The 13,304-nt window shown below is 33.5% G+C and overlaps 1 protein-coding gene across 1 annotated transcript in view; it reads left to right on the forward strand.

Annotated features, from left to right (window-relative positions):
* The first annotated feature begins 3,172 nt into the window (after positions 1-3,172).
* LOC311295321 (ICOS ligand-like) overlaps positions 3,173-13,304 on the forward strand; it is a 136,479-nt gene continuing 126,347 nt past the window's right edge. Inside the window, exon 1 of the mRNA XM_084416639.1 lies at positions 3,173-3,245. The gene's annotated coding sequence lies outside the window, so the exon portion shown is untranslated. The remainder of the gene's footprint in view (positions 3,246-13,304) is intronic.

Here is a 13,304-nt window from a genome sequence, read left to right on the forward strand (position 1 = left end):
GGCTGACATGTGGCATTGCTATGCAGAGGTGTAAAGTCCAGGTTCAGAAATTAAAAGTCCTCCTCAGTATTTTGTTCCAATCACCTGGATTTGCTAATCCACTAATTAGTGAAATCAGCTGACTGAGTTTATGGGTGGAATAAACATATGGCAGGACTTCTACTCATTGGCCCCTGGATTTTCCACCTCTGCATATAGAGCCCAATTTCTGAGTAAAGTTTACTTTATTAATTATAGCAGCACTGTCCTGTTACAGCATAATATTTCTAACCATTTCAATGAAATCCAATTCATCAAATAAATAATGAAAAAAACTTCAATTTTATTTTATTTTTTTTATGCAGGCACACATAGACATCAAGAATTAGCGTATAAATCTCAACAATGGTGACAAACAGATCACCCCTGATCACAAGCTCATTATTTATTCATGCAGCAATGCATGATGGGAGCCATGAATGAGTTTTGATTGGTTGCACCCAGAATGCACTACAACATTCTTTATAATTGTCACCATTGTTGAGATTCACAGGCTGATTCTTGATGTCAATGTGTCTAAACACTAGTAGTATGAAGCTGCAGACTCAGAGCCTGCATCTACAGTCCTGCGTTCTCAGATCCCTTGTTTTTTGAGACAGCGCCTCCTATCAAATTGGATCGGATAAACATTTGAAGAACTTAAGCCGAAACGTGAGTATCGTCAATTTTATTTAGCGAATCATACTCATTCGATTTCTACTACTTTATAGCTTATCGATACACCAACATATGAATAGTCCATTTAATATTTGTAAAGACAGTTTGTAACTAAATTTGAGCCGTTAATGTATGTTTTTCGCCTTTTTCCCCGAAAATATTTTGATAGCTAACGTTAGCCTTTAACCTTGGACTTTTTTTGATTAAAATTAGCTGACATTAAAGTAGACCAATTAAATACATTTAGTGTGTCAATATCAAAGAATGTCATTCATTATTTAATCAGATTTACCTTTTGACCTTTTTTTAATTACCGGACCTTTTCTCCTAAAACTATAAATTGAATTAATCAATGCCGGAGTAATTATTTTACTTTATATAATTTATGTAGACTACTTAAATTAGTTCTTATAAAATGTAATTATTAAAATTAATCAATATTAATTTAACTGTGATATGAAGTTGTTGCCAGCCATTTACAACTCATGCAATTGCCTAATAATCAAATTTACTATGCCTTCACTATGTATTAATCAGTCTATGGTATTAACATGTGTGCTAGAATGTGTCATTTGGCCTTTTGTTTGGGTTCCTTCTTTTAATTTGTATTGACTGAAATGTTTTATATATTAATTAATTTATTTATTTATTTATATGGACAGGCCATCATTCATGGCCTATGTGAGATGCAGGCATTATCCTGGCAGGAGGCTGAGGAGGTGTTCCTCCGTGGCCCTACTTATCACCCTAGGTATGCTTGTAATTTGCATTCGCAAAAAAAAATAATAATAATTATTATTACACAATATTTTTGACAATGGCATTCATCTTTTATTTTAGTGAAGCGGTTAATTTGGCAGAGCGATTGCAAAAATAATGAAAAAAGAAGGAACATTCGCCTACCAGAAAGTAGTTATTTTACCTTATGCATTTACATTACATTTTACATTTATTCATTTAACAGACGCTTTTATCCAAAGCGACTTATAAATGTGGTGTTTTTTTTTTAATGCAATTGAAGGCGAAAAGTAAAGTCACTAACACAATTCTTTCTTCCTTTTTTCTTTGCATTGTCCTGTTTACAGCAAGATGATGTTTAGGTGATCATTAAATAAAGTACAGAATTGTTTATTATTGCTGTTTTTTCTATTCTTATTTGAGTTTTGCTTTGCATTCAAAATATCAAAAAACAGGTTTTGTAATGTTAGCATGGTATAATGTTAATTGGACAATAATAATAGGTTGAACAAAGAAAAATTGGAATTTGAATAAATAAATAAAAACATTGTAGCAATATAATATCACATCATATTTTTCAGAAGATTGTTCAATCTGCAATTGTATCCCTTCCATCAGTAATTTTCTTTCAATTACACCCACGCTCAAAAAATAACTACTGGGTAATTTGTTAGTCAGAGAACACAATGAGTTTTTTTGGCACATGCATTAAGCAGGGAACGCAAATATTTATTTGGATAACTTTAAATAAAATGAGACTGTAATATTGCATCCTATTGTTTTCAATGGCATTTGGATAAGGGTGTTATACGATCTTCCGAACAGCAGGAGGCGCTGTCTCGAAAAACGAGGGGTCTGAGAATGCGGGACTCTGGGTGCGGGACTGTAGATGCAGGCTCCAAGTCTGCAGCTTCATAATATTGCTAAAAACTGAATTAAACTAAATTAAACTTTTTTTTTTCTTTTTTTTTTGTATAATGGAAACTTTTAAGAAATTCTAAATATTATGCTGTACAAGGACAGTGCTATAATTAATAAAGTAAACCTTACTCAGAAATTGGTTTCTTTAATTTAAGTAAACTTGAAAAATGAGTGAGCAGATTAACTAAAAGTGTTAAGTTGTAGGTATTTAGTAATTCTAAGTGGGGTTAAATTTATATCAAGCAATCCACACAAAAATGAAAAAACTAAGTTAACACTAATCATGGCTATTAAGTTACATGAACATAAAAAAAAACGTGCTAGTGGTACTACTTGATTTAGTACTGCACACTTAAAATAAACAAGCTTTTCTAACTCACTAATCTAAAGCTTACTTTGCTTAATTTTTTTGAGGCAACGAGTTTGCATACTTTTTTTAAGTAAGGTCAACTAATTACATTTTACAGTGTACTTGAATCTTGAATCTATTAACATTATAATAATGTAAAAGAATAGACGTATACAGCAAAACAAATGTACGTGTAGCAATGGATTCACAAAGTTCAACTGAATTAAAACAAGCAACACGCATCCAAACCTACATGCTGATATGTTAAACCATAAGGTTTGAAAAGCAAATTCATTAGACTGTGAAGTTTCACATGTCTCTCTCTCTCCAGAATGAGGATGTACAATAAACAAAACTACAAATCATACTTGCCCAATCACATGCTCATCTACAACAATCCTGAGTTTCTCCTCCCATCAGACGTCAGAGAATATAAACCTCAGTCTGTCGGAGCTTGTTCAGTGTGCCAGGATGAAAACAAGAGAGAGGAACTGTGAGGAAGATCTTTATGGATTTAGCCCAGATATGAAAAAGAAAACAGGTCATTTATTGTAGAAGATTCATTTGTTAATTTGTTTTAAAAATATTATTTTTATCATAAAATTTAACAGTGTTGTTAAAATTCTCTCTCTTTAATTTTTTTCTGTAGGTGAGAATGAGGATGTTGCTGGAAGCTCTGCAATCTTGTCCTGCTGTTACAGAGATGATAAACTAAAGTCAAGATATGACAGTATATTAAAGACTCGGTGACAGCAGGAATATATGAGACATCATTCAGAGAAATGTTTCAGTTGAGGATCAGGATCCAGGATTTCTCAGAGGAGTTTAAGAAAGAAGCTTCACTCAGATACTCATGTAAGTCTGAGAACATTTACTCATTTACTGCTGTTCATTTCACTAATACTGGATCAGACATCACATCAGACAGAAGGACGAGTATAGCATCCTGCTGAAAAACAAACAGCTTATTTTTATTATTATACGTCAAACTTGAGGATTTTTCAGTGAAACTAGCATAATATTGTGTTTAACATTTGTCTAGCTTTTTGTAATGTTATTTATTGATGAATTAAAGTGCAGACAGACAGATGTATAGAGATGTACTTGGCCCTCTTTTATTTTTGTTATATGTAAATGATATCCAAGAGGTGTGTGAGTGTAATATGTTTTTATACGCAGATGATGATGCTTTAGTTGCAGATAAGGAGACAAATAGAATACAGGAGAATTTATAGATGAGGAGCTTGTTTTAAGGTGAAGGACCCATTGAAAGATGGTTAGCATTCATGAAACTAAAAATGATACAACAAAATTAATAATAATTGGGCCCCAGTGTATTTTTAACTCCTATTTCTCTCGGGTTAATGTAAGACATGGACACTTTACTAAATAAAGTAGTATGGATCTGAATCTATGTAAGTGTAAGACTTTGTATAGTAATAGGACGTTTGAATATACAGGTGCACAGGAGTGGAATAAGTGGACATTGGACATTAAGGTTTTAATGGATAATGTTGGTTTTAGTAGAAGAGTGAAGAAATTGTTTTTAGATCGGATGGCTTTATAGATTTGGATATATGTGTATTTTGTGTTTTTGTTGTTTTGTGATAGTTATTTTTGTGTGTGCATGGTTTGTCATGAAAATGTCTCGTAAAAATAAATAATGATAATAATAATAAATCAAGGACCACAATGGAAATAAGTTAATGCAACTTTATTGTGCTATCCTTGACAAACAAGTTGTAATAATGTTGTATTGCTACTTTTATGAAACTCAAACTCAACGAATATCTGCGCATGTCTGATCAGTTCACGTGATTTCCGTCTGATGTCATGACGTAGAACGAATGGAGTATACGGAGCTACAATACTTTCTGGTGAAAAAGTAGTATTTCACCCTAATTTCAAAAGTATTTTCATGCATTATACTCAAATTAAATACATATTGATAATATTGGTCCACCATGATAATCAGGTATGTTTGTTGAATGCAGAATGAAACGCTGTTTGCACACACATGTTCTTCTCAGCAGTGAAGGCCTGATGTAACGTTAGCTTGTTGCTCGTGTTCGTGTTCGTCCTGCTGTGTTTTGGTTGTCAAATGCTTTATTTGAACTCAAATTAAAAAGGTTAAGTGTTGTTAAAACATTGAATTGGTTAATTAATGAATATAAAGATATGCATGGTGTGCATTAAGTGGTGTGATGGATTTTTTTATTACTAAAATAATAAACTGCATATCAAACTAATCATAACTCTAACATCTAACATTTGAGCAAAATGTACTCAAACCAATCCCTTGGTTCACTTTGAGTGTGTGTGTATAAATAACAAATAGAGGAAATGAAACTTTAGAGATGACTAGGTTTGAAACAACATAATTTGCTCTTAACTAGTAACAGAAGGGTTTGTCTATGAGGTAACACTTTACTTGAAGGGGTGTGCATAAGACTGACATGACACCGTCATAATCATGACATGGCACATGTCATAAATATGAAGGAGGTCTTATGCATGTTTATGACAACTGTCATTAAGTGTCATTCGCTCAATTATGACATTTTTAATGCAAATATGACATTGTGTGAGATGTCTTTGTTATGGCAACTTGACATTACTAAGACAACACAACCTGTCATAAATATGTCATAAACATGACATAGCAGATTAATTATCAAACTTAACAAACCACTTAGGCTTTAGGGGTTAACATTTCATTAAACTGTCATGTGGTTGGTTTTGACATTGGCTGTCATGAAGCCATTATAACATTTTAATGACAAATTAAATTTGTACCACTGTACTTGAGGTCAAGAAAAACATTCATGACACAGTTATAATGGCTTCATGACAGCCAATGTCAAAACTAACCACCTGATAGTTTAATGAAATACTAACCCATAAAGCTAAGTGGTTTCTGAAGTTTGATAATTCATCTGCTATGTCATGTTTATGACAATTTATGTTGTCTTGGTAATGTCAAGTGGTCATGACAAAGACACTGACTGGTTATGATGTATTGGTTTATGTCAAGTTGTCATAACAAAGACATCTCAAACAATGTCATATTTGCATTAAAAAATGTCATAATTCAGCGAATGACACTTAATGACAGTTGTCATAAACATGCATAAAACCTCCTTCATATTTATGACATCTGCCATGTCATGATTATGAAGGTGTCATGTCAGTCTTATGCACACCCCTTCAAGTAAAGTGTTACCTATTATTCTATGTGGGTGGAATTCTCAATGGAATTTGTCTGAGATCCTCCGGCCTTGCTTCTTCTTGGGAGAGATTCTTTGAGAAATGCTCGTGATAAATAGAGAAAAATCTACCACAGTGGTTAGCAGTTAGCATTAGCTGTTTGGTGTGCTGGGAGTTTTAGTTGATAGTAGTTTGATTTGTAGTGAATTCAAGGGTTTACCAATAGGGTCAGAAGGGTAAAGCTGTCCCCTTAAAAACATTTACTGCCAGTTTGTAACATATTTAGAGATGACATCAGTGATCAGTAATAAAACTCAGAATGGGAGGGACACCCTATCTTACATCTTACCTTTATTATGTGTGTTATGTGGGAATCAAACTCATGACTTTAGTGTTTGTACCGTACTATTCAAGTTGAACCAAAGGAAGTTAAACTTTTTTTTTCTGTTTCTGCAGTTGCGGCTTCATCTGTGTGTTTGCGGTGCTGATAAACAAAGGTGAGCATCTGAACAAACTACATTTGAAAGATAAATTACTGCCACTGACTGTTAAAGTTAGTTAAAATTGACAATCTGCACAGAATGTTATAAGAACTTCTGCAATATTATAATATAGCTGGAAAACTTCCTGTGAAATGTCTTTTGCTGGTGTGTCGGTATCTTCAATGTCCTGATGTAGCTTTAACAGCATCAATAGTGTAATACTTAGTTTATAATCAGATTATAGTCACTTAATTAGTCAGGCCCAGCATTAATGTAGTTATTAAAAAGACAACATAAAAGACGTGTTCCTCCTCAGCAGAATTCAGTTCAACCATCAGTTTTCACACTTTCATGTGAAAATAATCATCTACACACTGTAAATTAAAGATTTATTGTGAACTTTAGATTCACTGAACAAAATGGGAGTTTTCACAAGTGCACTGAAATCAGTGAGCTTGAGTTAAACTGACTGACAGCTTCTGTTATCATAAAGGGAGAGTGCAGTGCTCACTTTGTGTCATTTATTCACAAGAAAACGTATTGTTTTTATGAGACTTTGTGAGTACTTCATACTTCACCTTACAGTTTATTTTTAAACTTAGTGATTTTATCATGTTTAATATTAATTAAAAAAAAAAAATTACAGGAAATGGTTAATATGACCCAATAAACGCTCCTCTGCCACAATCTCCTGTTATAGTGGCTATTAATGTTTTCTATCAAATGTTGGATTTCCTACATCTTACAACATTTGGTTTTACAAATGGGGACAATCTCAGAAGGATGAAGAAATAATGTTTTTGGTTATCACATTGAAAATAACATTTGAAGTACTGGAAAAATGTTGTGTGTGTGTGTGTGTGTGTCCAAACACACACACTGTATTTCTTATTCCAACGTTCCCATTAGCTTCAAGTCTTTATTGCAATCAACAAAACTGGTGTTTGCAAAAGTGTGATAACTGTACTAAAAATATAAATACAACATTAAAAAGTCAACCATTGATGGTTTTGTGTTGAAGAACAGAATGACAACTAACAGTTCACTGGAATACCCAAGCTGGCTTATTGTAAAAGGAAGTAACCGTGAATATAGTCAATAACAGTTTGTGTTGTTTCAGTGTCTCTGCAGGAAACAGTAGAGGCTGTTATTGGTGGTTCTGTTCTCCTGCCGTGTTCTTCCACTGAACATGATCATAAACTTCAAGACATTAATGTACACTGGAGACACAATGGTGAGATTGTGTGTGATATAGTCAAGGGTGAAGAGACAGTATCAGAGCAAGACCATCAGTACAAGAACAGAGCCAAAACTTTCCCATTGGAGTATGAGAGAGGAAACTTCTCCATCAAACTCATCAATCTTCAATACGCTGATGCAGGAAAATACATCTGTTACATCACACACTCATCTGAACTTCCTACTGTACAGCTGATCATCAACGGTGTGTGAAAATAGTGGATTAGTGAAATAAGTTTTTAATTTAAAAAAAGTAGTTTGCTTTAAAATCTAAATACTGCAAGAAGTTGATCTCTTATTTAATGTTCACTAGTGATGTTTCAGTCTGAATGTTTCTGCATATAAATTATAGTTGGATCTGTTATCTTTATCACTGTGAGGTAAAGTTTCCTGTTATACTTTTTTTGTTGCAGAATCAACAGCAGAAAAAGTGACCATATCGACTGAACAAGAAAACCAAGGAGAAACAGAACCAGACAGTGTGTGGACATCATCGCCTTGGCTCTGGGTTGGCATTGCATCTGGAATTATAGTTATAGTTATAGTTATAGTCATTGTAGCTTGGTGGAAAAGAAAGAACTCAAGCAGTCGTACACAGAGAGACACAACAAGGGTTTAGACGCTCATGAGGTTGCACACATGAATCAGTAATAGCTGATATTAATGATAAAGCATTTGGTACATGACAAGTCAAAACAACAGCAGAATATAAGGTACCTGCTCATTAGACATTTTCTTAAATATCTGTCTTTCATTATTTACTTATTAATTTATTTTTAAGAGTGTGAGAGTTTAATGTCACCTGTAACCATAGGATCAGAATGTAGGAACATTTCCTGCTCATAAGAAAAAAACAATCATGTTTTGGTAGATCATAAATATAAGATAAAAAAGTTGAAATTCGGACATAAAATGTTAATTATGACTATGAAATTATGACTTTAAAAATTCAGATGATCACATGTATTAAAAGTAAAAATTGACAAATTTGATAAAGTGCTGCACCTCAAACCATCAGATTAATCTGTGCAGAATAGCAAACGACTCGCAACTCTTTTATTTCCCAGAACTTAATGTTCTTCCACAAGTATTTTATTCTGCAACTGATAAATGACCAAATGTTACATATTCTCGCATTAATGACTATATTTATATTTTGTACCCTTTATGATTATCAGTTTTAAGTAAAGTGTTTTTCCAGTGTATAAAGTGTGCTATAAATAACTTTGCCTTATCTTTCCACTTTGTAAGTTACATTTAGTTTTTACAGTTTTCTGATGTAAAATACTGTTTTGTACTGTTTTATTCTTACCTTATGCACTGCATTCTTACTGTATTACAGAATGAGATCTTGAAAATGTACATTTTTGACTGAAGTTAAAGTCCAACTGAAATCAAAATGGACCCTATTTACTTTGTTAGCGCATATTACTAGTCTTGTGGTGAACAATTAATCAGTGCAAGTTAAAACACGAAAAAAAAAAATGTTTTGGCTTCATAATCTTTAATCAAAATCTGAAAATGCCCCTCCTCTCTGCCTTGGAGGACCTTCCCTGATGACGTATGCTTGACGGCTTGGGTTGAGAAAGGCTTAACCACTCCCCTCAAACCGTTAGTCTGTAATGAGCGAGAGATGGAGAGGAGGAGCAATAGAGTAAAACCCTGCCCTCTGTTCAATATACCTTTTCACTGGGAAATACGTCACAGCACTGGAGAAAAGTCGTTTGCAACTTCTGGTTCACGCAGACTTTAAGACAAGAGAGTCTGTCAATATGTTGCTGTCTTAACAATTATGTAAACATTCATCTTGAAAATATTGCTTTATTTGCAGCAACTGTGAAGTGTTTAACATATTCTCAGCTATAAACAGAGGAAACATGGAGCATAGATTCATTGTATTTGCATGATCTCATGATGTTCAAGACCCAATAAATTGTTTTGATGAAATAATGCATCTGTCAGTTGTTTGGATATTTCTAATCTTATACTTTTTATGAAAAAAACATGTTTTTCATTTACATGTAATCATTTTTTTTATGCTAAGTGTGAAAGCAGAAATGTGGTTTCTGGTTAAAACAACAACAAAAAACAGCACATCAGTGATTTGAGTTTAATTTAGATCAAATTCAGGGTGCTTCTCAATACTCTAATTCTCAATACTAATAATAGAGAGTATTGAGAATTTGTACAATCTCTTATTGTACAGTCTTACTTTTGAGCTCATTTGAAAGGCAAATTCATGAAAAGGTCAGGCTGTATTTCCCTGTTCTTTTCAATTATCTCTCTTGTTCTCTGTGGGTTATGATCAGGATGTCACTGGAAGTTCTGCAATCTTGTCCTGCTGTTACAGTGATGATAAACTAAAGTCAAGACATAATAATGTATTAATAATAATAATACATTTTATTTGTAATGCACTTTATATTTAAGCAAAAACCCAAAGTGCTACAATTTAGAAACAACCAAAATAAAAAATCATCCAAAAAAAGGTGAGTTTAATAAAGACACTGTGTGTGAGGAGAGAGACCTTGTACTCAATCCTGAGTGAGACAGGGAGCCAGTGGAGTGATTTGAGGATGAGGTGATATGGTCGTATTTGCGCTCTCTCATCAGGATATTAACAGCGCTGTTCTTTATTAAGACTCAATGACACCAGGAATATAAGACATCATTCAGAGAAATGTTGAAGTGAAACAGGTGAAGTAAAGACTGCTACTGTTTATGACGTCCAGAATGTCCTTCACTATTCAAAACATGTCCTCTAGTAAAACACCAGCTAGTGCTCCAGATCTCACTATAGTTAAAATAGCTTATAAACAGTCCAGATCATGTTTCTATTTAAATCTATATCACTATCACTTACAAAACACAAGATCATTTAACCTGAAGGACATCTTATCCATCTGTGTGGGAATCAAACTTTGACTGTCATTATTACTAGTGTCATGATCTACTGCTCGAGTTACAGGAACTTACACTGTTTCTGCAGTAGCTGTTTCATCTGTGTGTTTGCAGTGCTGATAAACAAAGGTGAACATCTGAATAGCTCATTTACTAGTCAAATTCAGGCCACATGAAGTAATGTCAGTCTTGTGTTTGGACAGTTTGTGTTGTTTCAGTGTCTCTGCAGGAAACAGTAGAGGCTGTTATTGGTGGTTCTGTTCTCCTGCCGTGTTCTTACACTGAACATGATCTGAAACTTCAAGACACTGATGTACACTGGAGACACAATAATGACATGATTGTGTATAGTATAATTGAGGATAATTATTTAGTGTCAGGACCCGGAGTACAAGAACAGAACTGAAACTTCCCCTGATGAGTTTCTGAGAGAAATATCTTCAACAAACTGATGCAGGAAAACACCTGCTTCCTCACAGACCCTTATTATAAACAGGAGAGTGTAAAGCTGATCAAACAGGTTGATGATGTTTTTAATGATTTTATTTTTAAAAAGTTTTATCAAATCTAAATACAATAAGTGTTTGACCAACTAGTGATCCTCCAGTCTGAATGCTGCTGTATGTAAATGATAGGAACATTATAGGAAACAGGAAACAAATCCACTAAAAACTAAGCAGAAGATACAGGAGAAGCAGACAGTGTAAATATATTTGTGTTGCATCAGCTGTATTATCCGCAGTGCTTATGGTTTGTTTAATAATATTTCTCTTGAAAAACAGAACAGCTCAAGCTGACTCGTTCTGTTCAGCCTCTGTCTCAAATGACAAACATGTATAAGCTTTTTCTGATTATTTTTTTTATTTTATCTTTATTTTGATCTTTCATTGGTTCTTCTCTGGTGCAAAATACATTGTTATGTTCCATTATATTCTTGCCAAATGCTTCGCATTGTTTTTATTGTGTAACACAATAAGATCTTCAAACACTGAATAAGGAACATGGTTTTGCTGTATCTAAAGAAAATTAGGTGTTCTTTGTCATGCTGCGTTTGCCAGTTGTGATGGATTTTTTTATCAATAAAATAGTAAACTGTATAAGTTTTTGTAACTCTAACATCTAACATTCTTACATTTGAACAAAATGTACTGTTTCGAAACCAAGGGATTACTCATGACTTTGAGTGTGTGTGTATAAATAACAAAGGGGGAAATGATACTATACAGATGACTAGGTTTGAAACCATGTGATTATGAAGAAATCATTACTAGCAACAGAAGGGCTTGTCTAAGGTCCTCTTTGAGAGCCAAATGAGGCTCTTGGTGTATTTCAGTTTAGAAATCTGTGGAGAAATAGGACTGGACTCTTCTTACTTGTGGCAATGTTTATAACTCCAGTATCCTGGAGCCACAGCAACACTATTCTGATAAATCATCAAACAATGGCATCAGGTGATACACTTCTGCAAACTAAAAGAGACAAAGACAAACTGAACGTATCTATGTAGAACCAGACTGACCAGAACAGACTTCAATTAGCATTGTGTTCATATAACACAAAAACACAATACAACAATGTGGTAATACATACAAATACTCTGCTTTTGCACACAAGTCAAGTCAAGTCAAGTATATTTGTATAGCGCTTTTCACAATACAGATTGTATCAAAGCAGCTTCACAGTATTAAATTAAAATAATACAACAAGGTTTGTTTCTAGTGGAATTTATTGATTGATAAAATCAAATTAGATATCCCCAGAATATCCCTGAACACACACACAAACACACACACACACACACACACACACACACACACACACACACACACACACACACATGCGCACACGCACACACACACACACACACACACACACACACACACACACACACACACACACACACACACACACACACACACACACACACATTCACAAACACAAATTTAAATGACTTTATAAGGAGTTTTGAACTAGACATTGATGTGAGCTGGAGACACAGAGTCAGTGAATATTGTGTGTGATATAATTCCCAGCAGAAAGTCAGAAACATTCAGACTATGAGAACAGAACTGAAAGTTTTCCTGGTGATTTTCTGAGTGGAAACTCCATCAAACTCAGCAATCTTCAATACAGTGATGTAGGAAAATACACCTAAAATCACAAACTCATCTAAACTTCAGACTGTATTGTATGTGAAGTTTTTAATAAAAAAAATTTAATAAAAAAAAGTTGTGTTGTAAAGTTACAGAGATTATGTTTAAATCTTCAATATTCTCAGGTATATTCAGAGCTTTGTGTCTCATTGTGCGCAGACAATCTCTTTTTCATCTGTTGACGTTTTTTGGATATTTATTTGATTGTTTATATTGGATATTTTAATAAAACTAAACGTTTTTATATATATATAAAAAAATATTAGGTATACACTTCCCTTACATGGTTTCTACTAGTAAAAACAAGGATTCTCTATTAAATGTAGAATTCCAAATAAAAGTCTTCTCATCATAACCTACACTTTGTAGACACTGAATATACAGTCTATTTGAAGGTTTATTATGAAAAGTATCAGAGTTGTTCAACTGGTTTAGATTGTGGAGAACTATCACTATCAGCCTATTGGAGGTAGAAGAGTAAACTGCATTATATTCTCTACAGAATATGATGTCTTGCTTTAGTTTGGCCATGAAGACATCGACCTTAACCTTTATTTGTAGTATTTTTTAATTATATATGGAAAATATAAGTTTCAATGGTCAAGACAAACCAAACAT

The sequence above is a fragment of the Rutilus rutilus genome (assembly GCF_951802725.1).
Source record: "Rutilus rutilus genome assembly, chromosome: 8".
In the NCBI taxonomy this organism is placed as follows: Eukaryota; Metazoa; Chordata; class Actinopteri; order Cypriniformes; family Leuciscidae; genus Rutilus; species Rutilus rutilus.